General features: G+C 41.0%; 1 long non-coding RNA gene across 1 annotated transcript in view; it reads left to right on the top strand.

Annotated features, from left to right (window-relative positions):
* The window catches only part of LOC129495613 (uncharacterized), a 42,933-nt gene extending 28,011 nt beyond the window's left edge, over positions 1 to 14,922 (top strand). Inside the window, exon 5 of the long non-coding RNA XR_008661560.1 lies at positions 14,748 to 14,922. This is a non-coding gene — a long non-coding RNA (uncharacterized LOC129495613). The remainder of the gene's footprint in view (positions 1 to 14,747) is intronic.
* Positions 14,923 to 24,425: the final 9,503 nt, after the last annotated feature.

The following is a 24,425-nucleotide window of genomic DNA, read 5'->3' as shown; positions in this document are numbered from 1 at the left end:
ATAACAGTGCTTGTCACCTCATTTTGTATGTATTTGGTAAATCCTACTCAGACTTTGAACCGTAGCTCACACTTTACATCTCCTTTAGGGCAAAATTAGGCACAGTGTTCTCAATTGTCCCATGGTGCTCATACATTGCTCCATTCTATAATAGTTATTGTGTGTGCTTCATGCTAGACTCTCAGTTCCTTGGTGCAGATAACATATCTTATTCTTGTATTTCCACTCCTATCATTGCATGCAGACATAATAGATGCTTAATAAATACAAATTTAATGAAAACAATGAATAAGTGAACGTATGAATAAATTAATAATGAATGAATGCAGTCAGATTACAGAGGGCCTTGAGTGCCGGGCTGGGGAAATTGGAATTCATTCTGCAGCTGTTGGAAGGAAAATGTGGTGGTAGGGTGTGGGTAAGATGCACTGATTCAACTCACATGTTAAAAAGCAAAATTAGAAAAAAAAAAAAAAGTAAAAGAAAACACATGCATAGAGAGGAAAAAAGGAAATTCAGTGAGAAAAACAGCAATGAAAATCTGCAAACTCATTTTGTAATAAAAATGTCTCATCTCCGCATCTGGAGAATCAGGCACTTACAGATGACAGGAAGGTGACATACTCTCTCTTTTGTACACCCCTTGGCAGGATCTCCAAAAATCTCAGTCACTGGCAGAAAATTCATGAAGTCAGAGCACCTTACACTCCAGATTACCCACTCTTGTGTGCCCTGATGATTTACGGGTGTGATTTCAGACTGCTGTGCATTTCCTCGGTAATTTCCCAGATGATTCTCACTCAGGTTATCAGACACAGGGAGTGCAGAGATCTCCGGGGGGGGGGGGGGGGGCAGAAAATGTACACATTGTGTAGACTTCAAGTTGCCCTGGTTCTACTTTGAGCCAGTCTTCAAAGTATTTATTACAAGACAATTATTAGAGTAAGGAATAAAGTTAGGGTCTTTCATGATCAAATCCAAACTTTGAGAAGCATGCTGTGAATTTGGCAAAGGAGTTCTATGTGGGGGAATCTTGGAGAGTTCTCACGGCAGCATTCCTCATACAGGGCCTCGGTTCCCGCTACAGCTTAGCCTGGATGTGGGACTCTGAATTCAGGTCCCAATTTTTTTTCAGATTGTTATACTGGGCTGTTAAACAGCTGCTGTGTTTAACCACAGATGTGGGTGCATTTTATGGATGCGATTCCTGTGTGTATGTGCGTGTGTGCCAATAAACAAATATGTATACATTTAAAACCAATATTGACACAGTGTTAAGACTGAAATCTTTGCAGTCAAATCAGGAAATTCCAAAGCTACACGTCCTCTAACAGTATCCTTTTAGTCCTTCACACATCCTGCGTGTTGTACCACAGCCACTTAACTCCAAAAATATGTGGGGATAGATGACCCCAGGTCTACACAGGCCAAGGTACGGTAATTTTATGAATTATCTGCTTGTGAGGTATTTTAATTTTACATCTTAGCTTCATGAAACACATTGAACTTCGATTTAGAAAGCTAGAAATGAAGGACTCAGGAAAGATGTTTTCTTTTATAAGTCAAAAAAGAGACATGCCTAGTTTTATTCTCTGGTTAATAATCTTTATCCAAATGGAAACTAAAACAGCAGAGGGAATGTTCTTCATCTTAGGTTCAACACTCATTGTTTCAACCTTCTACACTCAAAAATAGGAAACCATTTTTCTTCAAAATTGGCTTTCATTCCCTTCCTTAATGAGGACTACAATCTTGCCAAATTTGAAGTTCACAGCTTCAGTCATTTTTGAATTGCAGAAGCACAGATAAAACATTTTGATATTTTTTTATGATGGAAAATATGCAATTTTCCCTGTCTAGGTGTATGGTAATATTCTCAGATATATCACATCTAAGTTTAGATTCGAATGAGTTCTCTGGTGTCTAAAGTGCCGGGTAACTAACATAAAGTGGCTTTTGTTTTATTACTGTGTGTTGGCTAACCTTCCATTTGGTTCCCTTTTATGGCCATTATCTGGTTGGAGTGGCTTGTCAACAGACATTGATGGGCCCAGAGACATGGTCTAGGAGTTGGGTAACTGACTCTCAAGTTGGTGCCCCCCTCATTCTCACTTCTTAATCTTACTGCTTGTTATGTTTCTGCCTTCTTTTTTCCTGCTTCCAAAATCTTCTGAGAGTTGCCAGATAATAAGAGACAAATTGTGCAAATTGAATGTCAGGAAGTGGTGCATTAGTAAGTGAGCTTTTTCCCATCAATGGTACAGCCGATTCCTTCTCTCTAAGCCAAATACTTCTCCAAATTGGATTAGGCTTGATGAATTTCTTTTTTTTTTTTTAAGTTAAAGTATGACAGCTGCTTATTTTCATTTCTGTTCATCTGGTGAAACCAGAAGGGCCCCAAAGAAGTCATTAATGTCCACTGTGTGAGGGCTCTAGGAAATGCGTTGAGGGTAGAATGCATGAACAGTATTGTTCACCATATGTAGACTAGAAACATCCTTATGTTCAGGGTCCATGGGTAAGAGAGGGAGTGTGTTATAATTAACTGTATAGTACATATGGTGGACTAGAAAGTTTACTCCTTGGAGACTAGTTTAGTTATAAAATCAAACAAACAATGAAAACAGAGTCAATTAACAATGGCTCTATCAAATGTTGTGGACTGCATAGCGATTATGTGAAAGACCTTGGGGTAGGAAAGCACAGGCATATTCTGACCCTGGGCCCCCACTCTTCTAGACAAGGTGAAACAGGTTGTATCAGATGAAGTTAACAGACCTAGTTCATAAGAGGGTGGCACTGAGAGAGAGGGAGAGAGATGAGCTTTATCTGCTACTAATCCCCCTTACATGGCTCCGCCAAGGACTACTAGAAAGTCTGTAAGTGAGTCCTTCCCTCAGAGACTGTGGTCATATGAGGGCCATTTGTCAATATTGTACTCTGTCCAACTGTGAGATCACCACAAACTGGGTTAGGACTCCGTAACCTGCTGCCCTGTGGCTCCATTTCCAGGGACTAAGTAGTTGTAAGTCTTGCTGACTGAATCTTTGATGGAAAAAGATAGGTCTGATTGGTAGCTTATGCTACGCAGGACAGTGAATATTTTAAGATTGATCAATCTGAACTTCCTCAAATCTAGACAAGCCTCTATACTTCTAAATCATGTTTTTTTTGCCAAGACAAAAGGCAGGGGGTGCCAGACACTGCAACTGCAACAGGGAATTTGGTTTCGTAGAGCAGTTGAGCAAGATGGCCTTTGATCATGCTCTTTTGCATCTGATGCCTTCCAGACATTTCTTGAGAAAATGTTGACAACTTTGAGGACTCCATATATGTTAATAGTTGTATTTACAAAATGCAGACTTCTCTTTTACTCTGATTGTGCTCATAGTCACATCTGATTACATCATTAGCTTGCTCAGAAGTTTTCAGTGGCTCCTGTGGCCCTTAGGATACAATCAAAACTCTTAACAAACTAATATGACCCTTCTTTCTCTAACAATTGTTTTTTAATCATATCTCTATTACACCTAACTTGAACTCAAGATACTAAGACTTACTGATGTTTTTAGTTCCTAAAGATTCTTGAAGGCCTTCCTTGACTTTTCCCATCATCCTTCACCTTCCCACTCCCATCTTTTGAATTTGGTTAGATGTCCCTGGCATGTCATTGTACAGACTTGAGTAGTTTTTTGCACTTCTATTATAAGATTTACTATATTTCTTATATTTGCTTAGTTGTCTGCCTCCCCAGCTAGACAAAAATAATCTCTATGAGATTAGAAATTGCTGTGTATACATTCTTCCCTTTTGGAATCCTTTACCCAACACAATGTTTAGCACATAGTAGGCAATCAATGGACATTTGTTAAGTGTTTGAATCAATCATTTCTATTTTAGATACAAAGATTAAATGAGCATTTCTGTGTATTAGCCTAGTGCTTTCTTCTTTTTTAAAAAATATTTTAACTCTAATTTATCTCCTTGCTAATCTATCTTAACTTTGTTCTGCTTTGAACTCCCTTATTTCTAAAGGTTGCAAAAAGCCTTGAGTCCAAATCATTAAAGCTATCACCTAAAAAAGGCATGAAATAAAAGTTTCTTGGTGCCCAAAGGACATTGTCTTGGGTCCCAAGATCTAGGGCTGCTTTGCAAGTAAATCCCGGTTCTAACAAAACTATTGGAGCACTTGAGTCTTTTAAACTGGTACTAGGATGTGCCTGCTTTAACTAAAATTCTATTGTATAATGAACATGGTTAAGTTCTGGTGCATAATGATATGTGCCTCTGACAGATTGGTAGGCAGGAGCACACACTCTGAGACACTCTATCTTGATCAATGTATGATGAAGTAGAGAAATTCAATAGGAAGGGCATAGACTCTTGAGGCTTATCCCAAACTAGCCCTTTCAAAAGGCGTAGGCAGCTACTGTGCCTTCAGAAGGTTTTACTGTTACCCAACCATAATACCTAAAATGCTTACCACTAGAGTCCTCTTAGATTTTCATTATTGCATTGAATAAGTGCCTTTTTACAGTAGAAACAGATTAGCCCAATAAATCCATTCTTGTGAATTGGTTTAGTCTAGGTCAAGTAGGCTACCTCTTAGAGGAGAGAGTATAGGACTTTGAAGAAATAAAATTGCAACAATAAATATCTGTCACCAAAAAGGAGAGATGGTAGGAACCCAAGAAAATGTTAAGCTTGTAAGGATATTATTTGGATGGAGGCCAGAAGCTGGGGGATGGGGTGGCAAGAGGGACATGATCTGGGCAACCACCAGGTGCTGTGTATTTGTGTGTGTGTGTGTATGTGTGTGTGTGTGTGTGTTTAAATCCTGGGGTCCCAAAAACAATCCTGCCTCCAAAAAGCTTTACCTCTTAGATTTTGTTCAGGTCCAGGTCCATCTTGTCTATGCTTCTCTAAGACAAGATGTGGGAGGGGCAAGACATAACTGTGATTCAGTTTCTCTAGCTGCCCGCTTGCTATTGAGTAAAGATCAGATGGTTATAAACTCTCAGGATAGATTGTGAGCATCATCTGGTTAACCTCGCGTTCTTTGACATGTCTGCCAAAAGATCTCACACAAATATCAGAGATTTCTCTGTGTCTGTGGAGCACATGTTTACTTGTTACCACTAAATTGAAACTAGTAATGTCCTTCTGATTGCTTGCTTTTAAAACAGAGAAAAAAACTGAATTTCTGGGCCACATTTGTCAAGTTTCCCCTTCTTCCTCTCTCTGTCCCAGTAGCTGCAGTATTTTTCCTATGATAGATGTATGAAGCATGCACAATTTCCAGGTGAAGAAAATCCAGGGGAAAAATTGGACAGAAGACTGGCTAATGACCAGAGTGGATTTAACCCATATTTGAAGTCTCACTTTCAGTAACTGGCGAGGGTGATACTTCTGGAGCGTATGAACCAGCTGGTATTAGCAAAAGTGTGAAGATCTGCTGATGGAGGAGGGGGCAGGGAAGGTTTGTGGGTGTGTTTCAAAGTCTGTTGGATGCAACTGGTTTAATTTCCTTTGTTCATCTGCTTCAGTGTTTGCAGTGATTTGAGAGGGTCGTTTTCTCCCCCCTCCAACACATTTGGTGAAGTCTGCTGATACTGTGTCACTCATTAGGCTGTCAGCAGTAGTAAATGTTGTACATTCCATTTACATCAGGAAATTTTCTCTTAAAGAACAATACAAATTAGAGTCTGGTTTCAACCAGGGTTCATGCTATGAGAAAAGGAGAAGTAGGGACAAAGAGAGTCAAAGAGCAGAGGAAAAAAAAAGAAACCTGGAAAAAGAGACAGAGAGACCTGAGAAAGAGTCAGCGAGAGATAGAGGAAGAAAGAAAGAGAGAGAGAGAGAAAGGGGGGCAGAGAGAGAAATAGAGATACCCAGAGAAGACAGACACACTAAGAGACAGACAGCCAGAGCCAGACATAAAGATGGATGGAAGAGCATATTATATACATGATAGAGAGAATCAGAGAGACAAGGGGGAGTAGGGAGGGAGAGATAGGAAGGGCAAATAGAGTCAGAGGGACTAGAGAAGAAGAGAAAAAGAAGAGAAGCAAATAAGGAGGAGGAGAGAAAGGAAAAGAATATTCCATGAAGATCCAGTCTTACACCCTGAGCCCGCCATGATGTTTTGATGTTAGGAATGACCTATATGTGCACAAGATTTTCCTACCAAACCAAATCTAGGAAGAAGTGAGGAGAAAGGGACTACAACCAACTCAAAAAGTCCTCAGTGCAATTGTATTCATCAAGGCAAGAAGGTGAGGGAGAAAAGTGATTAAAAAAAAAAAAAAAACACTTCACCAAACTCTCTGAAAAAGTTGATAAGCAAGTCGATCTTGTTTTATGCAACAATTTCTCTACTGAACAATTGTCAGGAGAGTGAATTTCACATTTTATATTCAGATTTCCCACAGTTGCATCAGTGGGAAAATTTTCCTCTGGAAGAAATTCAAGACCTCTTTTTAAGAACTCATCTGTGTTGTGTCTGGCTCATGTAGGCACTGTTTGGACACTGTGAGGTACCCAAGTTGTGGGTATGTTCGAGTGGAGGCAGTTTTGGTTAGAGGGGAGTGAAATCCATTCAAGGGAACCAAGTAATGAGAGTCATCCTAGTTCTAATCTGCTGCTGGTATCAGATAGAGAGAGCTACCCTTGTTGAGCTCTTGCTATGGGTCAGGAACAATGGCAAGCCCTTTACATGTATTGTCTCATTAGAGCCCTCTGAAGTAACTGTATTTGACAGATGAGGAATAGAGATGCAGAGAAGTGAAGTGATTCACCAAAATCACCCAGAGTTCTCTGGAGTCTGATGTCAAGCAGCAAGGTTGCACTTCATCTGATATTGTGCTTCATCTGATACAGATAATAATAGCTCTGAAAAGATGTATATATATCTCATGGAGAACAAACTGATCATTTTCTCTCCAAGGCAGTTAGTTCTAAAGAAAGGAGTCAATATCTGTCAGCTTCTCCTTATTGTTCCCAGGGCTTAGAGTAGTGTCGTAGCTATTAAAAAGATATCATCATACATCCACCCTGATATCATATAAAAGAATCCAAATATCTTGGAAGACTGGTCAGTCTATATGTTTTATCCAAACGGGCTTAAGGTAATGAGTTACTTCGTATCTGAGCTGGCCAATGAGCCTGGCAGGAGAGAAGCCCTTGGCTAAAATGACTGAGGAATCGGATTTCAATGTTCAAAGCTGGAACTTGACAGCATTTCCCAAAGTGTGCCCTGTTGAACACTTGTTCAGGAGATTTTGTCAACAAAATATTATGTAAAGAAAAGTTTCCAGGATCAGAGAGGTTTGATAAGTACTGGGTCAATCACATTTTGGTAGGTCTCTTTAATGAAGAATTTCTTGTTAGGGACACCTGGGTGGCTCAGTGGTTGAGCATCTGCCTTTGGCTTAGGTCGTGATCCCCTTGGGACATGATTCCGGGGTCCCAAGATCGAGTCCCACAGTGGGCTCCCTGTATGGAGCCTGCTTCTCCCTCTGCCTATATCTCTGCCTCTCTCTCTGTGTGTCTCTCATGAATAAATAAATAAAATCTTTAAACAAATTTCTTGTTAGAGACCATGTATATCTACATTTATGTCATTCCAATAGGATTGTTCTTGCCCTTTCATCCCATCTACCCAAAGCCATGCATTATACAACTTTCATTTTTTAAAAATATTATTTATTTCTTTATTCATGAGAGATGAGAGAGAGAGAGGCAGAGAGAGAAGCAGGCTGCATGCAGGGAGCCTGATGTAGGACTCAATCCCGGAACTCCAGGATCCCGCCCTGGGCCAAAGGCAGGTGCTCAACCGCTGAGTCACCCAGGTGTCCTGAACTTTTCTTAGAAGGTTTATTTTGTACTCATCACACACTGCCTGGTTTGTTGTTTAATATTGATGAATCCATGTTTTACTTGCCCCCCCCCCACCTAGATTTTGAGTTCTTTGCTACTGGGGACTTAAACTTGCTTGTTTAAATCTAGAACGGTGTGATGTAGGTAACAGATACTCAGTAAATATTTATTCGTTGACACATCCACATGTGAAATAGTGATGGGTCTTAGTTTGGTTTCCCCCCAAGTAGCTCCTGAGACAACAATGCAGGTACAAGTTTTTTCTTAGGGAGGTGATCCCCGGAAGCCCAGACAGAGTGGTCGATTGAGACAGGGTGAGGAAAGGCAATAAAAGTTACATTATGATGGGATCACAGCTGTGGCCCACTGAGGCCTAAGACTGCTGGGGACTCTGGCAGACTGTAGTGCACACATCAGGGTTGTATCACTGTGGTGAGATGAATCTGGATTAACTTCTACCAATTTGATGGAGGATTGGTCCTGGGGTGTTAACTTCCGGCCTGTAAGACAGAATGGATGGAAAACCTTTTAGGCAGAGAGGCTCAGGAGGCTATCAGAATGCACCAGGCCACACTCTGGGAACGTTGGCAGAGTGTTAGTGACGACCTGTCACATTATCTAAGAACAGCATTATTTAACTGGCCTCCCCCATTCCCAGCAGTTGAATGATATGTACTCATTCGGCCTTGTACCAATAAATGAACAGGGTTCTTTTGTTTTGTTTTGTTGTTGTTTTGTACCAGGCTAACAATTGACTTAGGCTTTTCCGGCTTTTAGGAACCCTTTACTGCATTTCTCCCTACTACCTCAGTGGAAAATTGTCCTATCAGCAATATTATAATGTGATTTCTTTATCAAAAGATCCTTAAGAATTATTTCAGAAAGAACTGATTCTTCAGTAAGTATCTTTTTTCGTGTAGGTCATTTATATTTCATTATTGTCATGTTATGGTCTCTCTGCCTATGAAAAGGCCTGTAGTAAAACCAACTTTGCCTTAGCCCATGTTTCATTTGCTATTTTATTTACTGTTCTGAAGAAGATCATAGTTGGTTAAGGTGCTTGATAAATGAGCACATGGAGATATAAGCAAACATATGCATGGGACCCTGCCCAACTCTTCGGCTGGCCCGAATGCCTCATGCTAACAGCAGGAGATGACAGTTTCCATCAGCGATGTCATAACCACCCTCAGCATAACTAGCTCCTAGTGGAAGTCTGCTTGATTTTTAATACTGGTTGTGCTTCTCCCAGTGGCCAAGCCCCAGAGCTTCATGTTTTATCACCTCCTCCCATAGTGACCAGAGCTGATTCGCTTGTTTCATGCTGCCTTGACCGGTGCTTTGAGTAGGAATTCACCTCTTCTAGCTCTGCAAACATTTTGTGGCAGTTCTCTTATGCCTCTTGGCACTTACGAATTTGTCCTTCTTAGACTTAAAAATTCCTGGAGGCCCCAGCCTGTGTGTCACTCTTCACCTTTCCTTTTCCCAGAGCACTCAGTACCGTGCCTGCCAAATATAGGCATGAACTGACCTGGAATATGGACAAAGAAAATCTTCTCTTGTCTCTTTTCTTTATTGACTGCAGAATTGGAAGGCGGAGTGCCCGGATGTCTTCGTGGGCTTTCAGGAGTATCACAGCACCTCTACACCAGACACAAGTCATTTTCACTATTCAAGGGCATCAGTGTTTAAAGAAGCTTTTTGCAAAAAGAAGTTTTTTTTTTAAAAAGTATCCGGAGTAGGGGTAGTACCGTAATTGCTACCCATTATATTAGTTTTAACAATAGGACATTGCCATTGTTAAGGTCACATGTGGTGTTTGCTATCTAATGGCTTAATACGAATTAGTAGATTTAGGGGCATGATAAGAAATCGGACATGGTAGTTGTGATGTGGAAAGAAGAAAGCAAAGAATACTATTGAAAGGGGTTTTGGGATCCCTGGGTGGCGCAGCGGTTTGGCGCCTGCCTTTGGCCCAGGGCGTGATCCTGGAGACCCGGGATCGAATCCCACGTCGGGCTCCCAGTGCATGGAGCCTGCTTCTCCCTCTGCCTGTGTCTCTGCCTCTCTCTCTCTCTCTCTCTCTGACTATCATGAATAAATAAATTTAAAAAAAATTTAAAAAAAGGGGGTTTTAGGTAGAGGCATCAGGCAATGATGTTAATTGGAGGAAGGGGAGTAACAATGATGGGGGGGTACATTACCAACTGAGTCCCCCTGAGCCCTATAAAGTTGCCCAAGGCCACTTCTATCACAACAGACCAGTGCCTCCAAAAGTTTGCTACATTATATTATGTGAGGTCAGCCCTTCTTTCTTTCTGTGTTTGTTTCTTAGTATGCATACCTCAGGAGCGTGAGGCCATGGAGAGTGGTTTTTCTCAAACAGAGACTGTATCTACAAGCCCTTACTCATCACAGATAATTTTTGGCCCAAACTAAATGCTTTTTACCCATGAATTTTTGCTAGTTGGCATCATAAACCAAAACCAAAATCAGATTAACAATACCGCTCCTATACTCTCTATTCACACATGGGAATACCTTGAGTTATCGTCAAGATGAAAGGTCCCAAACTCTGCGGTCAATTTTTAAAAATGAGAAGTGTAGCCAGAGCCACAGGCTCAACTGCTCCAGTGAGTCAAAATCCAACTGGCTGAGGCTTTAACTTTCCATCATATTAATGTACAATAATGCCTGGAGATCTTGCTATAACCCATACTCTGTGTGTCTCTTAGATATTCAAGGGCACGTAAAATGAGATCCTGCTGAGCAAAAGAAGAGGTGTCAGCATTTATGTTAGGAGCCAATAAAGGGTGCATCCACTTAATGAGGTGGGGCGGGAAGAGGAAGATGTGGGAATTATACGTTTTAAACAGGGTAAGGAAGAAATAGCCCTTTTTTTGTATCCTAGGAAGGTGTAACCCCCCCAAGATGAAATCTATAAATCAAGATATTTTAATGTTTCCTCTGGAAACTTGCTCTTTCAGAAGGCCATCAAGCAATTTTCATGAACTTGTCTATTCTCCCTCACACCTACATTGACAAGTGAAACTTTCCTGTTCTATCATAAGCAAGACACAGAAAATGGAGGTGTTAAGGGCCATCTGGTAATTCAGTAACACATATATTGATGTATGTGTGTTACACTTAAAGGCACAGTATAGTAGATCAGCAAAAGACGACTACTTCTAGATTCAGCTCTAACACTAACGAGGCGATGAGAACCTGGATAAATTCCTTAACTTTTGGAGTTTGGATTTCTCACCTGTAAAATAATTACATTGAACTTGACAATCTCTATTGAAAGGGCTATCCAGTTGTGCTGTTCCATGACTCTGGATTAAGTTACTGGTGCTAGACATAGATTTCTTTTCATCTTCAGAAAGTATCATTGTTTAATCTATCTATGGTCACCTTGTGAATAAAGGCAAACATTTACAAGGAAACTATTAACCGAGAAATAATCAAATATTTATTCTCTTTGGCTTCCTGTGTTCCTTATTTATTTTCCCCTCCACTGCTATTCAAAACGCGTGGAAGTGAATCAGTTAGGATGTAGGAGTCCTCATACCTTAAAGCCACCTGTATTTTATTTTATGAGAAGGAAGGGACGATAAGGGGAAAATACATAGACATGGCATAAAAGAACAAAAAGACCAGATTGTTGTGCTGCGGGAAGGGAGCCACGGTTCTTGGAGCTTCAATAAAGACTTTCAGAGGAAAATGTCCCTAAAGGAAGCTTTTTCCCCTTAGAATACCTAGATTAGTGTTAATTTTTTCCCATTGTCTTCATATTCCTTCTCTACGTTATATCAGAATTGATTCAGAGAAAGGACTGCACCCAGGGTACAAAATAAACATCTCCAGGAGAGGTGGGGAGGACGGGCAGAGGCAGGAAGGAGATGAAGGAAAATCAATTGCTCGGTGCTGACAACTTCTTCTTGTAATAACAGAACTCTGTCACATTGCATTAGCGGCACTTTGCAATTGTATGTGTTTTTGCTAACAGGCTGTAAAAGTGTAATCATATGAGCACTGAATACATTGTATTAGTGGGAATGATTCAAGGGGATGTGCGCTTTATTACACCAGTATGGTGCATAATGTGTTGCTTACTGAAGTGAGACTTATCATTTTAGTAAAAGAATATTTATTATTTATATGTTTGTTTGTTGTGGTGTTAGTGCCTTCCAGGGAAAGCTGCACACTTCTGTTGGGGGAAGATTTTCTCCCACTCATCTTCCTCTCCCCACTTTGTATATCCGAGCAGCGTGACCCTGAAATTGGGATGAAAAAAATCACTTGGAGTACCAAATTCCCCACCACCGGAGAAAGCAATGGCTCTGCTTGGGTTTCCAAACAGCATTTGTAAAGCTAATGGGATTGTTGCTGTGAAGCATCTTTTGCAAGGAAAGTTGAAGGAACAAAAGGGGAGGAATTGCACATGTGTGTGAGAGCGACTGTGGGTTGGAGAGATACACCCCAAAGGATGTGCTGAGAAAGGCGCAGCTAGAATTAGAGACAGTGTGGAAAGGGGCATGCAAGATCCTTGAGGATGGATTTCTTGGCTTTAGGAAAGTTTGTAGGAATTTAACTATTTCTACCCAAGTGCTGGAATGCGTTTGGGACCTTACTAGATAGAGCCTTTTTTTGACTATTTAGTTCTGAGCTCTTGGAACACTGATTGTCCTATGGCTCGTTGGACATTGATTATACAATGGTGTGTGTGTATGTGTGTGTGTGTGTGTGTGTGTGTGTGTGTGTGCATGCGCAGGCATGCCTCCTCAGTGACATTGTTGGTCCTGAACACAGACAGAGATTGTGCCTTAGACAGCCCCTCCCCTGCTAACACAGCACAGTTGTCCTGGGGTGCTCAACGAGCAGCTCTTCCTTGGCTGACCTCATCCCAAATTGACATCTGGATCTGTGTCTCTATTTGTTTGCTATGGCTGCCGTAACAAAGTACCACAAATTTGGTGATTTAAACAACAGAAATCTATTGTCTCCTGGTTCTGGAGGTTAGCAATCTGTTCATTGGCCATGCTGGTTCCTTCTGAGGACTGCCCCATGCCCTATTCCTAGCTTCTGTGGTTTGTTGGCGATCTTTGGTGCTCTTAAGTTTTTAGGAGTATCACCCTATTCTCTACATTCATCTTCACATGACATCCTCCCTTTGTATGTGTCTGCAAATTTCCCCTTTTTATAACAACACGAGTCATGCTGGGTTAGGAGCCCACCCTGCTCAGGTACGACTTCACAGCAAATACCAGCTAACTACATTTTCAAATAAGGCACATTCTAAGGTACTGGAGGTTAGGACTCAGACATATGGATATTGAGGAGGACACAGTTGAACTCATAACAGACCCCGCCCCTGAGAATTGTCTATACTGCACAATTTGGGATTGGTATGAATTCCCTCTAAATCTGATGATGTCCATCAACTGAAAACTGCCTCTGCAGTTAGGAGTACCAGGCAACACTACCACTCACCATGTGGCGAGCATGGTTTCACGTGCTTTAAATGCATTAATTTATTTAATACTAACAACATCATTATGAGGTAGGTGCTATTACTATCCTCATTTTACAGATGAGGAAATTGAGGCACAGAGGGATTAAGCAAATGGTCCCAAATGACACAACAGTTTCAGGTTTCAAACCTACACAGCTTGGCTCATAAATAGCTGCACTTAACCATGGATTTTTATAGCGTCTCTTAATGAGACAGAGTTTGGATGGCTTCTTATGTAACTGTTTCCTCTCCTTATATAATATTTATATTTATTTTTTTCTGACTAGGGCTTTTTAATACAACAAAACAATGTAATAAAGGACTTTTAGACTTTAAGTCAAATGATGCAAATGAGATGCATATTTTCTTTCTCTAGCCTTGAAATGGATCTCTCACTGAAGACTCTCTAGGAAGCTGCTCTGGGACTTGGGCATGGTTCAGTGGCAGGGGAAGTGAAGTTGGGTGTGGCTGGGGTAGGATGGTGTTGGCTAGAACTCCAAATTACAGTTCCTCAAAGTAATGTGCTGATTTTGAACTATATTTGGGCTTGCATCCATTGAAATGAGTCCGGTCTGGTGGACAGAGAATGTCAGCAGGTAACTTCAGGCTGGGGTGGCATTTGGAGGCAGGGTAATAAGTGGATCTTGGTTCCTGTGGTTAGTGATTTAGGGCAGGAGTCCTTCTAGTGGTAGACGCTATGGACATAGGGGTCCAGCTCCTAGGGGCAGAGGCCTGGCGAGGATGGCCAAGGGGAATTAACATGTATTGAGCACCTGTTGGACCTTCAAAAAAAAAAAAAAACAGTGAGAATTTATTATTATTTCCATTTCAAAGCTCAGGCTTAGGTGTCACCCAACCTTCCTTTGTACTCACAGCTAGCAGAGGAAGGACCTGGAATTTAAACCCAACTCTGTCCAATCCAAAAGCGTGGACTCGTCCACTGCATTACTTTATCCAACAGGTTTACATAGGGGGAAGTAAGTGGAGCTGAGCATGTAGGCTGCAGGTCCTCAGCGTCTATCAATGAGTGGGGATGGGGGGAAGAAAGGAGCTGATACCATTCGTGCAGATGGAACTTTCATGTGCACACTTGCTAATGCATTGACCACTTAGGTGTGTTGGCCAGCTAACTGAAATGATGGACATAAGTGGGATCTAAGTGAGGATCAAGTCAGAATTGTCCTAAAAGGAGGGTGCCTTTCTAAACTTGCAGTCTATTTAAAAGCTTCCACATTGGCCTCTATTTTTATTTAATAGTTTTATTTCTGGTTGATACTAATAAACTTATCCTGGAAATAAATAGCAGATCAAGTCCAAAAAAAGTCACCCTGGTTTTCTCCTTATGTGTTTCCAGCACATGCTTCATTTCCACAGGAATCCAGATGTGGGACTCTTATGGTCTGATTGCCGAGCAGGGGGATCAGGAGCATGGATCGTGTGTCCTGCAGAAAGACAATGCCGGCATTCAAAAATGTTCACTACGGAAATATTTTTGATGTTGATCCTGAGCACTTCATCGGGCTCCTCTGCTGACTTTTCAGTGCATTAATCCCGAGTTCTTCAGGCCCCATGGGGTATTATCATTTGCTTTTTTAAAAAATTAAAAATGGATTATACCTTGCCTTGATTTATGCTTTTTGTGTGGCTTCATATTCAATTATACTGAACTCCATTTGTGTGGCAGCACCATGTGCTGTATAAAGTCACTCTCTTGGTTCAGTGATTCTTCTACCACCATTCTTGCTAATCAAGTAGTAGGTACGTATTGTATACCTACCTATTCTGTGATAGGTTCTGTGGGTGAAGCAGAAGCACAGTAACCAAGGTCCTAACCTCACGTCTTATATTCTTACCAGGAGTAAAAAGTCATTGATATATGTGAAAGTGGAATACCAGTGGGAGAAGTGAGCAATAGTTCCACGGAATGGTTCTAGAGAGGTTGACAAAGTAGTAATGAATGGTGCAAACATCTGCGCTAGGAACTCAGAGAAGGGGGTCTTATGGTGAGTGGTGCTGTCCTGGGAAGACACCAGCCGGCAGGTGGAGTAGAGAAAGACTGTATTCCTCACGTTCAAGTGTCCCCCTGGAGCATTTTGACCTGAGGTTAGTATGGAGAAACACTTTAGGACAGTTGTTTTTACTATCCCTTCAGCTTTTTATGAATTTTTTTCCAGTGATAAAATCCTCCAGAGAGGTTGCATGGGTTATTAGTCCATCTTTACAGGGGTTCTTTTTGGGCCTGGTGGTGCATCCAGGGAAGAGCGTACAGTAGCTCTTAGGTCTCTGCTCCGAGTTCTGTCCTCCGCCAGCCCGTGTGAGTGTGGCATTCCTCTGTCCACCCAGAATGGGGCTCTCAGCAGAGCAGAAGTGGAAGAGACACTGGGAGTGGGTGGGTCTGACAAGGACAGCTCTGAGTGACAGCCTCACAGAATGTCTAGAAATAATTTAATTTGGGGATGAGCCTATTTTAATGCTAATAATTATGTTTCTCAATAATAGGAACAATGGTATTTTAATTCCAATTCAATTATCCGACGTAAGTAGCATCGATGCCCTTTATCAAAACAAATCTCCAATGTGAAATGTCTAATAAGAAGTGACAGGTGGTTGTACTCTGTGAGCCTCACCATCTTTTGCTGGTACTTGCTGTGCCAGGTTAAATAAACCACCCTTCAGTGTGGGAAGCTCCTGAGGTGGCCCTCGAGGGCACTGAAGGTAGTGAGTATCCTAGGACCAAATGGTGACGTCTTTGGCAAAAAGACAAAGCTACTAGAGACAGCTGATTGATTGCTGGCTGTGACTTGAGGCTCTTGACTGTCGTTTCCTAATTATCAAGGCTGGAAAACTCAGGTGAGTAAAGAGCAATAGTGCCTTGTGTAGGTTTAGTCCTAGTTATTCTTAATTCTCAGTCATTTTTTTCTAAGTGATAGGATTAGGCAGTGAGGTAAGAATGGATAGATAGATCATTTCAATTCCCTTATTGCTACTGGGAAAAAAGTAGTTCAAAAGAAATATCTACCAACAATTAACTAATAAAGTCAATATTTACCAACAATTGACTAATAAAGTAAAGACGTTTTTAAAGAAAGAATGTCTTATTATGGGAGAATGTCTCTTGAAAAAAATTATGATTTTTTTTTCTGGATAAAAGGCTGTTGAATAGTTCTCTTGGCAGCGAGAAAGATGTGTACTGCTGCTTTTCTCTGTGTGTAACCATCGATCCCACATTTCCTTGACCCTTTTTGGACACAGAATCCCCAGAGCTGACTCTCCTCACGTCTTCCTTGGAAGTATGCAGCCTTAATTGGGATTAATGGAAGAAAAAAAAGACATGAGGAAACTCAGGAAAGCCTTCAATACGTGTGTCCCAGGTAAAGGCCTGTGGGCTTGCTTGGCATCTTGGTAGCCTGGTTGGAAATGGCCCTTCCATGGGTGTGGATGACCTCAGAGCTTAATTATAAAGGAACAATATCGCTCAAAGTTTAAAAGAAAATTGAAGTGGAAACAAAGTCTAATGATAAAAATCTGGATGTTAGATCAATATTTTTTTGTGTTTTTGCCATGGCAGAAAGGTCACTGAAGTCCCAGGTCCTGGCTCATATGGCCAAGAGACATAGCAAGGCAATAATGAAAACCAGTGGGATTGGAGAGTCTGCCTTCTGAGATCCCATTGTGCTGTATTTTGAATGAATATGTGACACTTAAGGTACATTTGGGAGAGAAAATTCTATTTTTCATATTTTCTTTCACTAAACTCTTCACTAATATTTTTCTAGTTATTACCACTTGCATTTTAACATTCTTACTGATCCAGCCCATCTTCTTAACCTTCTCACTGCTTGCCTCTCTCATTACTTCTGAACGCCCTCACCCTTGCCTTATCTTTCAAGGCACAGAACAAATAAAACCTCCACTGTTTCCCTAGATCATTTAGTTTGTACTTGTTGTAGGGACCCTGAGTTAGGACATATTCTGTGTTCCTGTTACTTTTGTACAAGCCCTTTCCTGATTCATCTTTGCAACCCACACAGCTTCTTGCATATTTGAAATGTTAAATAAAAGTTTTTGAATGAATAAGCGATTGGGGATAAAGACTCATTTGGATCTGTGAGAAGCCTGAGCTTCAGAAATTTATTTCAAATTATAGAGATCCTGTGAGTCTACTTTAATGATGGCATTTACCTAAGCCCTTAAAAATATTTATTCTCTGAAGGAGGTTAAATATCCCCTTCAAATCCCTTTCCTCCAAATTTGTCTCATTGACTCAGTAAACACTTTCTTTACAGATACTATGAAATGTTTTAGACCAGTTTTTGTCCGGATGATAAGAAAATATCAAAGAGTGTGAATTAAAGAGTATTGCATCTGTCCAATATATCCTCAAGTCATTTGGATTTTCCCTCCAAAGTATATCTTAAATACAATTACTTCTCTCGATCTGCATTGCCATCACCCCTAGTTTGACCCAGTACTCAATATCTTTTCCCTGGTCCTCTGCTCTAGCATCTTAATTGGTCTCCCAATTATTTGCTATTCCCGCATTTACTCATAAGGCCTCAGCAACATTGCTTTCCAATTCCTTAAACTGTTAAACAAAACAGGAATAATATAAAACAAAAATGAAATCAAAACAAATAATTTCCTAAAACCTCAGGGAAATCTGACTACACCTTCTGCTTGTCCTTCAAAGCCTTTTTTATACCTTAAATCATAATTTCTTGTTTGATGCCAATATCCATATTAAATATTAAGTTCTGGTGTTTGGGTGGCTTAGTTGGTTAAGTGACTGATACTTAACACACTTGGTTTCAGCTCAGGTCATGGTCTCAGGGTCGTGAGATCAAGCTCTCCACCACACCCCTGGCTGGGTTCCATGCTCAGTGCGAGTCTGTTGGAGATTCTTTCCCCCTCTGCTCCTCACCCCACTCACATGTGCACATGCTCTCTTTATCTCTGTCTCTATAAAATACATTTAAATAAATAAATAAAATCTTAAAAAAAGATAAATCGTAAGTTCCATAAGGGCTGAGACTGTGTACTTTGTTCAGCACAGTATAGCTAGTACCAAGGTAATGAGTGGTTGAAGATAGGTTCTAGCTCAATAGTTTGTTAATAGAAAGCCTATAGATTACATCCATGGGTCTTAGTCTTTCCTCTCCTGGGAGAGATTTAATAGTCACCTTCTTTCTGATGATAACTGTTCAGAAGTTTGAAGGCTGCCTTCTTTCACCATGCGGTCTGCTCTAAGTTTGTAATTTTGCAGGTTATTCATCCCATACCTTTTGAGGCACTTTGCCATTCTGGTCCCTACCAATATGTACTCTAGTTTGTGTGTTGCTATTGAAAAGTGGCATGCAGAGGAGAGTGTGATATTCCATCTGTGGTTTGACTGGAGAAGGACCAGCATCTTCTTCAAACATTATACCTTCATTAATGTAGCCTAAGTTTCATGAATTCCTGTGTACATTCATCGTCTTGCTCTTGATGCTTGAGCCCACAACTGAGGAACACTCCTAGATTTCTTTTTTTTTTTTAGATTTTATTTATTTATTCATAGAGACAGAGAGAGAGAGAGGCAGAGACACAGGCAGAGGGAGAAGCAGGCATCATACAGAGAGCCTGACGTGGGACTTGATCCAGGACCTCCAGGATCACGCCCTGGATTGCAGGTGGCGCTAAACCACTGCACCACCGGGGCTTCCCCCTAGATTTCTTTGTTCAACATGCTCCTAAGATGTATTGTTGGTGTTTTGGACTCATTTCCAGAAATTTTCATTTGTTACTATAAAACAAAATCATTTTACCATGCTAACTCCTAATTCTCTCATTCTTCAAAATCTTTCTTGGATTCTTTTTATCTGCAAAAATCTATGTTTTCAATCACTTAACAATTTTTTTTTACCACACACCTACTCTCTGCTAAACTTTGTGATAAATGTGGCATTTTATAAGGTGGTCATGATACCAACTTTCATGGAACATTCTCATCATTGACAAGACTTTTGAACGCCTCAGCAATGAAGGCACATTTGGAATCCATTCTAGGTATCTATCAATAAACCTTATTTCCTCGATATGTTTTTTCAACCAATTAATAGCCCATCTGATGTATTGTCATTTGGCTCATTATTAGTACATTAGCCAAAACATAAGTATATGATTAGAGACTCATTTTAGGCCTTATTAGAGTATAAGTAATAGAAAACTTATTCAAAGTGGCTTAAGTGAAAATAGACTCATAAGGATACAAGGAATCTCATAAACTTAATTGTAGGAAATATTGCTGGGCCCTATGGAATTGGAAAATCATTAGTCATCTTCTTTCTCTGTTTTTCTCCCAAGCACCCATCCACACGCCAGAGCTCCTGCACTCTTCACACTATAGGTTGACTGATTTTGGGAGATTCCTAGCTTCACCTCCCTTTCTTCACCTCCCTTTAACTTTGACTTTCCATGGCACCAACCTGGGCACCATTTCTACATGGGCATTCTTATCCTGGGACCCAGTACCATCTGCCTGATTTTCCTTTCTTTCTTTTGTCTTTTTTATTGGTTCGAATCCTAGAAGGAGATAATCTGATTGGCCATTGGCTGATGGCAGATTGATTTTTCTTGGTCTTGCTTGTTAAATCAACTATGGGAGAGAAGGAGGGGAATTAAATCATTTTGTCAAAGATCTGTGTCTTACAGGGCTGATTAAGGTGATGAAATTGGAAAGGGAGATTGGGATGGCAAGCACATAGTCTAGCATGCCACTCTGATGAGAGCATCTTCATAAATTTTCTAAAATTTAGACATACTCTAACAAGTTTTCCAAAGGACTAATTTGATAATATTATCAAATGAGTGAGAGTAATCTGGCAGCATTTGTTCTTGGGGAACTTGTTCTTAAATTTTATCACATTTTCTAAGAGACCACAAGCCATTGCTTTAACAATCAATTCTACAATCTTCCCCAGGATCAGCTTTCAGATCATAGATCTATATTGCATAGAATCAAAATTAAGACCAATATTTGCTCCTCCCTAATAATTACAATTCTCAGTGATACTCAGATAAAGGTTAAACAATCTCATTTCAAGTATTTTTAGTATATGAGTATAGTGGACATGGAGATACGTTGTCCTGATTCCTCTTTGAAAGATATTGTCAATACTCATGATATTGTCAACAGTTAGCTCTCAGCTCCTGTGGGGATATCTTTGTTTCAGAGCAATGACTAGCCCTTGGCTATGCCCTTCCAGGAGGCTCATATCCAGTGACTGACCAAGATGAGAGTGCAAAGGCTCTGCCACTTTAGTCCGATGGGCCATTTTAGCTTCAGAGTGATCTGAATGCTTGGCTGAGGCTGCCAGGCCTACAGTGTGGTTTGACTCCTTATACCCAACCCTGATTCCTTCCTTTTCTTTCTTTTTTTTATGGATTTATTATTTTTTTTAAGATTTATTTATTTATTCATGATAGACATAGAGAGAGAGAGAGAGGCAGAGACACAGGAGGAGGGAGAAGCAGACTCCATGCCGGGAGCCCGATGCGGGACTCGATCCCGGGACTCAGGATCGTGCCCTGGGCCAAAGGCAGGTGCTAAACCGCTGAGCCACCCAGGGATCCCCTGATTCCTTCCTTTTCAAGGGTACTTCTCCCTACACATAAAACTCACAGACTCATTATAGTCTGTTTCACAAAGAAACTATCATATTACTATCATATTTTTGACTGGGATTTAATCATCTACTGCTATTTTGACATCTTTCCCCTTGTTGTCTTGTAGCACATGTAATTTCCTTTGTGTCCATCTTGTGTTTTTAACCTGAATGTGGACTCTTTCATGGCAACATTCCACGTACTGTACTTGTTTGTGTCCTCACTGCATTCTTATCCAAGTTTCTTCTCACTGAGGCCATTTTTGGCCACCAGATATAGAACTGCACTACATGCCTCTCAAACCCTGCCACTCCCTAGTTCCTTTGCTTGCTTTATATTTTCTTCATAGCATTTATCACTTGCTAGTATATAGTTTGCTTATTTATCTATTTATTTATTTTAAAGATTTTATTTATTTATTCATGAGAGACACACACACACATAGAGAGGCAGAGACACAGGCAGAGGGAGAAGCAGGCTCCACACAGGAGGCCCGATGTGGGACTCAATCCCGGGTCTCCAGGATCACGCCCTGGGCTGTCAGCACTAAACTGCTGAGCCACCCGGGATGCCCTAGTTTGCTTATTTATTTTAAAAATTATTTATCTCCCCCCCAGTTAGAGTGTAACCTCTATGAAGATAGGAATTTTTCGGTTTTGTTCACTGCTAAAACTCCAGTATAGAGTACAGGACCTGACACAAGTATACACTTAGCTGATATTTGTTATATTAAATTGAGTTAAATTAGCAGAAATCTTCCATTGTAGTGTTGTAAGAGTCTTTTATATCAGGCAAGGTCCTGACAGGAAATCGATGGCACATTCAAACTGGGTATTTGAAGAGACATTAACCAAGGGAACATTTACAAAGTCATAGGAAAATTTGGGGGAATCCAAGGAGTGATACTGCACTACTCTGGGGTTAGTAATAGTAGGGAGCCATTACCACCTCTAGATCCGAATGGGCAAGCAACTATGCGGATCCAGAGAGAATAGTTACAAGGAGAGGGTCTTCTAACAAGAATTGTAACCAATAGTAGAAGGAGGCATTCAAATTGCAGTGCTTGACAGGAAGGGAACTGGGACTTCACTCTCTTCCAACCCTCTACTGCCTCCTAGAAACTCCTAATGGCCAAACTCCCATTGCCAGCAGGCAAAGAAGCTCACTGGTGCAGTCCTTGAGAAAAAGCCTCTCAAAGCATAGAGAGAGGTAGAAAAGGATAGAAATCCAAGGCTAACAGGAAATATCTGGACCATACCTTATAGCAAATGAGCTGTTGCCATTTGGTCACAAAGTTGTCCATAAGACCTGGGAGATTTGCTTAAATGGCTTGAGATTGAGAGAGAGAAAATTTGGAGGGGTTATGTGGATATCATGCAGTAGTCAGTATAGGAGGAGAGAAATCTTCCTGTCTCAAGAAAAGAAAGGAGACTTTCTGAGAATGGGAGCTAGAGCTGGAGAGGAGGACTTCTGAATCTGTATGCTCCACAAACTTAAAAAAGGATAAGATGCTACTTCAGCTCTCTGATTCCTAGACTGAAGGTGGCTTCTGAGAAGCTCCCTTTACATTAGTATTCAAGCCACTCTGAGAAGATTCCAAGAGTGTGGAGAATGACAGGAGGGTTCAGCATCCAAGATTCTGGCTGTTGTTGACAGTTTTAGGCTGCAACTGTGGGTGCCAATCTGGTGCCCCCATTCCCTGCCTGCTGGGAGTGCCCAGCAGTGTCATCGCCCTCCCTTGGCCTGGCCACCTGCCAGTTGGCATTCAGCAGTACACTGGGGCCAAAGTGGTCCACCTTCCTTCTGGGTGAAAGAAGAGGGCTGCAAAATGTCCTGGGAGCCACCTCTAGTGCCAGACATGCAAACAAAACTGGCCGAGTGGAAACAAGCTGAGAACTAATGCAAATGGGGTGTGGGAGACTGAGCACACAGGGCCAGGGAAATGGCACTCTTCATTTCTGCTTGGTCGAGGAGGTGCTATTCTTTCTGAACCTGGGGCAGAGTGGCAGAAACAGCTGTTCAAAACTGTCTCTGTCAACTCCAGCATAAGAGTGTGAGCTTGTTGGGGTAAGAGAGTACTTCTATAGTGGAACACTGCAGAGCATCCATCGACAATCTGTAAAGGCAATGGAGCTTATGTGTCATGCAATTAAAAGAAGAAAAAGAGGAATAAAATTCTGAGAATAGAATTTGTTTAAGGCATGGTGGCAATCATCAGATGGTGGCTGAGGAAGGAGAGAGCTGGGGAAGGAAGACAGGATGCCACTGTGAAATTGCAAAGAGCAGTGAAGTCCTCCAGGAGGGAGAAACCAAGAAAGCAGATGGGAAGCATTCCCTAACTGTAAGATAAAGTCCAAACTGTGTAGCCTGGGGGGTCACAGTCATTTCCATGGCTTCCATGTAACTTTCCTTTCAGCTGATGACTTAACAAGTCAGACTGATGGAAACTGACGATTTCCATTTCAGATCTGAACCCTGAGATTTCAGACTTGAATACTTTTTATTCAACAGGACATTCGCATCTAAATGCCTAGTAATTCCTTCAAATTTAACCCATCCAAAATAGAAATCAATATTCTCATCCCTACAATCACCATCTTCCTTAATTTCTTTTAATTCTTTTACATTCTCTCAAGTTATTCAAATCAGATCCCTAACCACCATCATTACTCCCTTCCTTCCCCTATCTTTCTATCCAACCTATTACCAGGTCCAGTTGGCTTGAGTAGTCTCTCTCCTCTTCAATGTCATTATCACATTGTTTGTTTCCACCTCCGTTATTTCTTATCTGGGTCATGGCATCCTCTTCCAAGAGTTCTGTTCTCCAGGAGTCCAATTTCTATGCTACAGTAAGAGTGATCTTTTTGAAATTTGGAACAGATTATGTTGCTCCCCTGATTAAATTTTTCCTCCATTGTTTCAGGATATGCTTAAAATTGCCCAGCATAGCTTACCAGTGTTAGCTGAAATATTGCTTCCTCAGAGAAGACTCGCCTGATTTGTAGAGTTAGCTAGGTTCCCCCTACCTATACATTCTCATACCTCCCCATGACAGAGCCAGACATCTGACTTATAAGTGGTGTTCCCTTCTCTTAAGTAGAATTTCTATTGATAAATGGCTCTCCACTCAGGAACTTCATTTCTTACCCTTTGCCCGATGTAGAATGACATGGCTCATTTCTACCAATGAAACAAGAGCCCAAGTGATGTTTATCACATCCAGGAGTGGCTAAGTATCAGACCTATCTACTACCTTCCAGGCTGTTACTATCTCATTGACTAATTGGATGAAGAGAATTTAGAAAAATATTTTGGGAAATTCCTGGAGGGTAGAAGGAGCCAGAAGAAGGAAGGAATCTGAATCCTGTCACCCTTGGGAAAGAGAGCT

This window comes from Nyctereutes procyonoides, unplaced genomic scaffold, assembly GCF_905146905.1.
Source record: "Nyctereutes procyonoides isolate TBG_1078 unplaced genomic scaffold, NYPRO_anot_genome, whole genome shotgun sequence".
NCBI classification, from domain to species: Eukaryota; Metazoa; Chordata; class Mammalia; order Carnivora; family Canidae; genus Nyctereutes; species Nyctereutes procyonoides.
The sequence above is the reverse complement of the archived record's forward strand: the minus strand, read 5'-3'. Positions and strand labels throughout refer to the sequence as shown.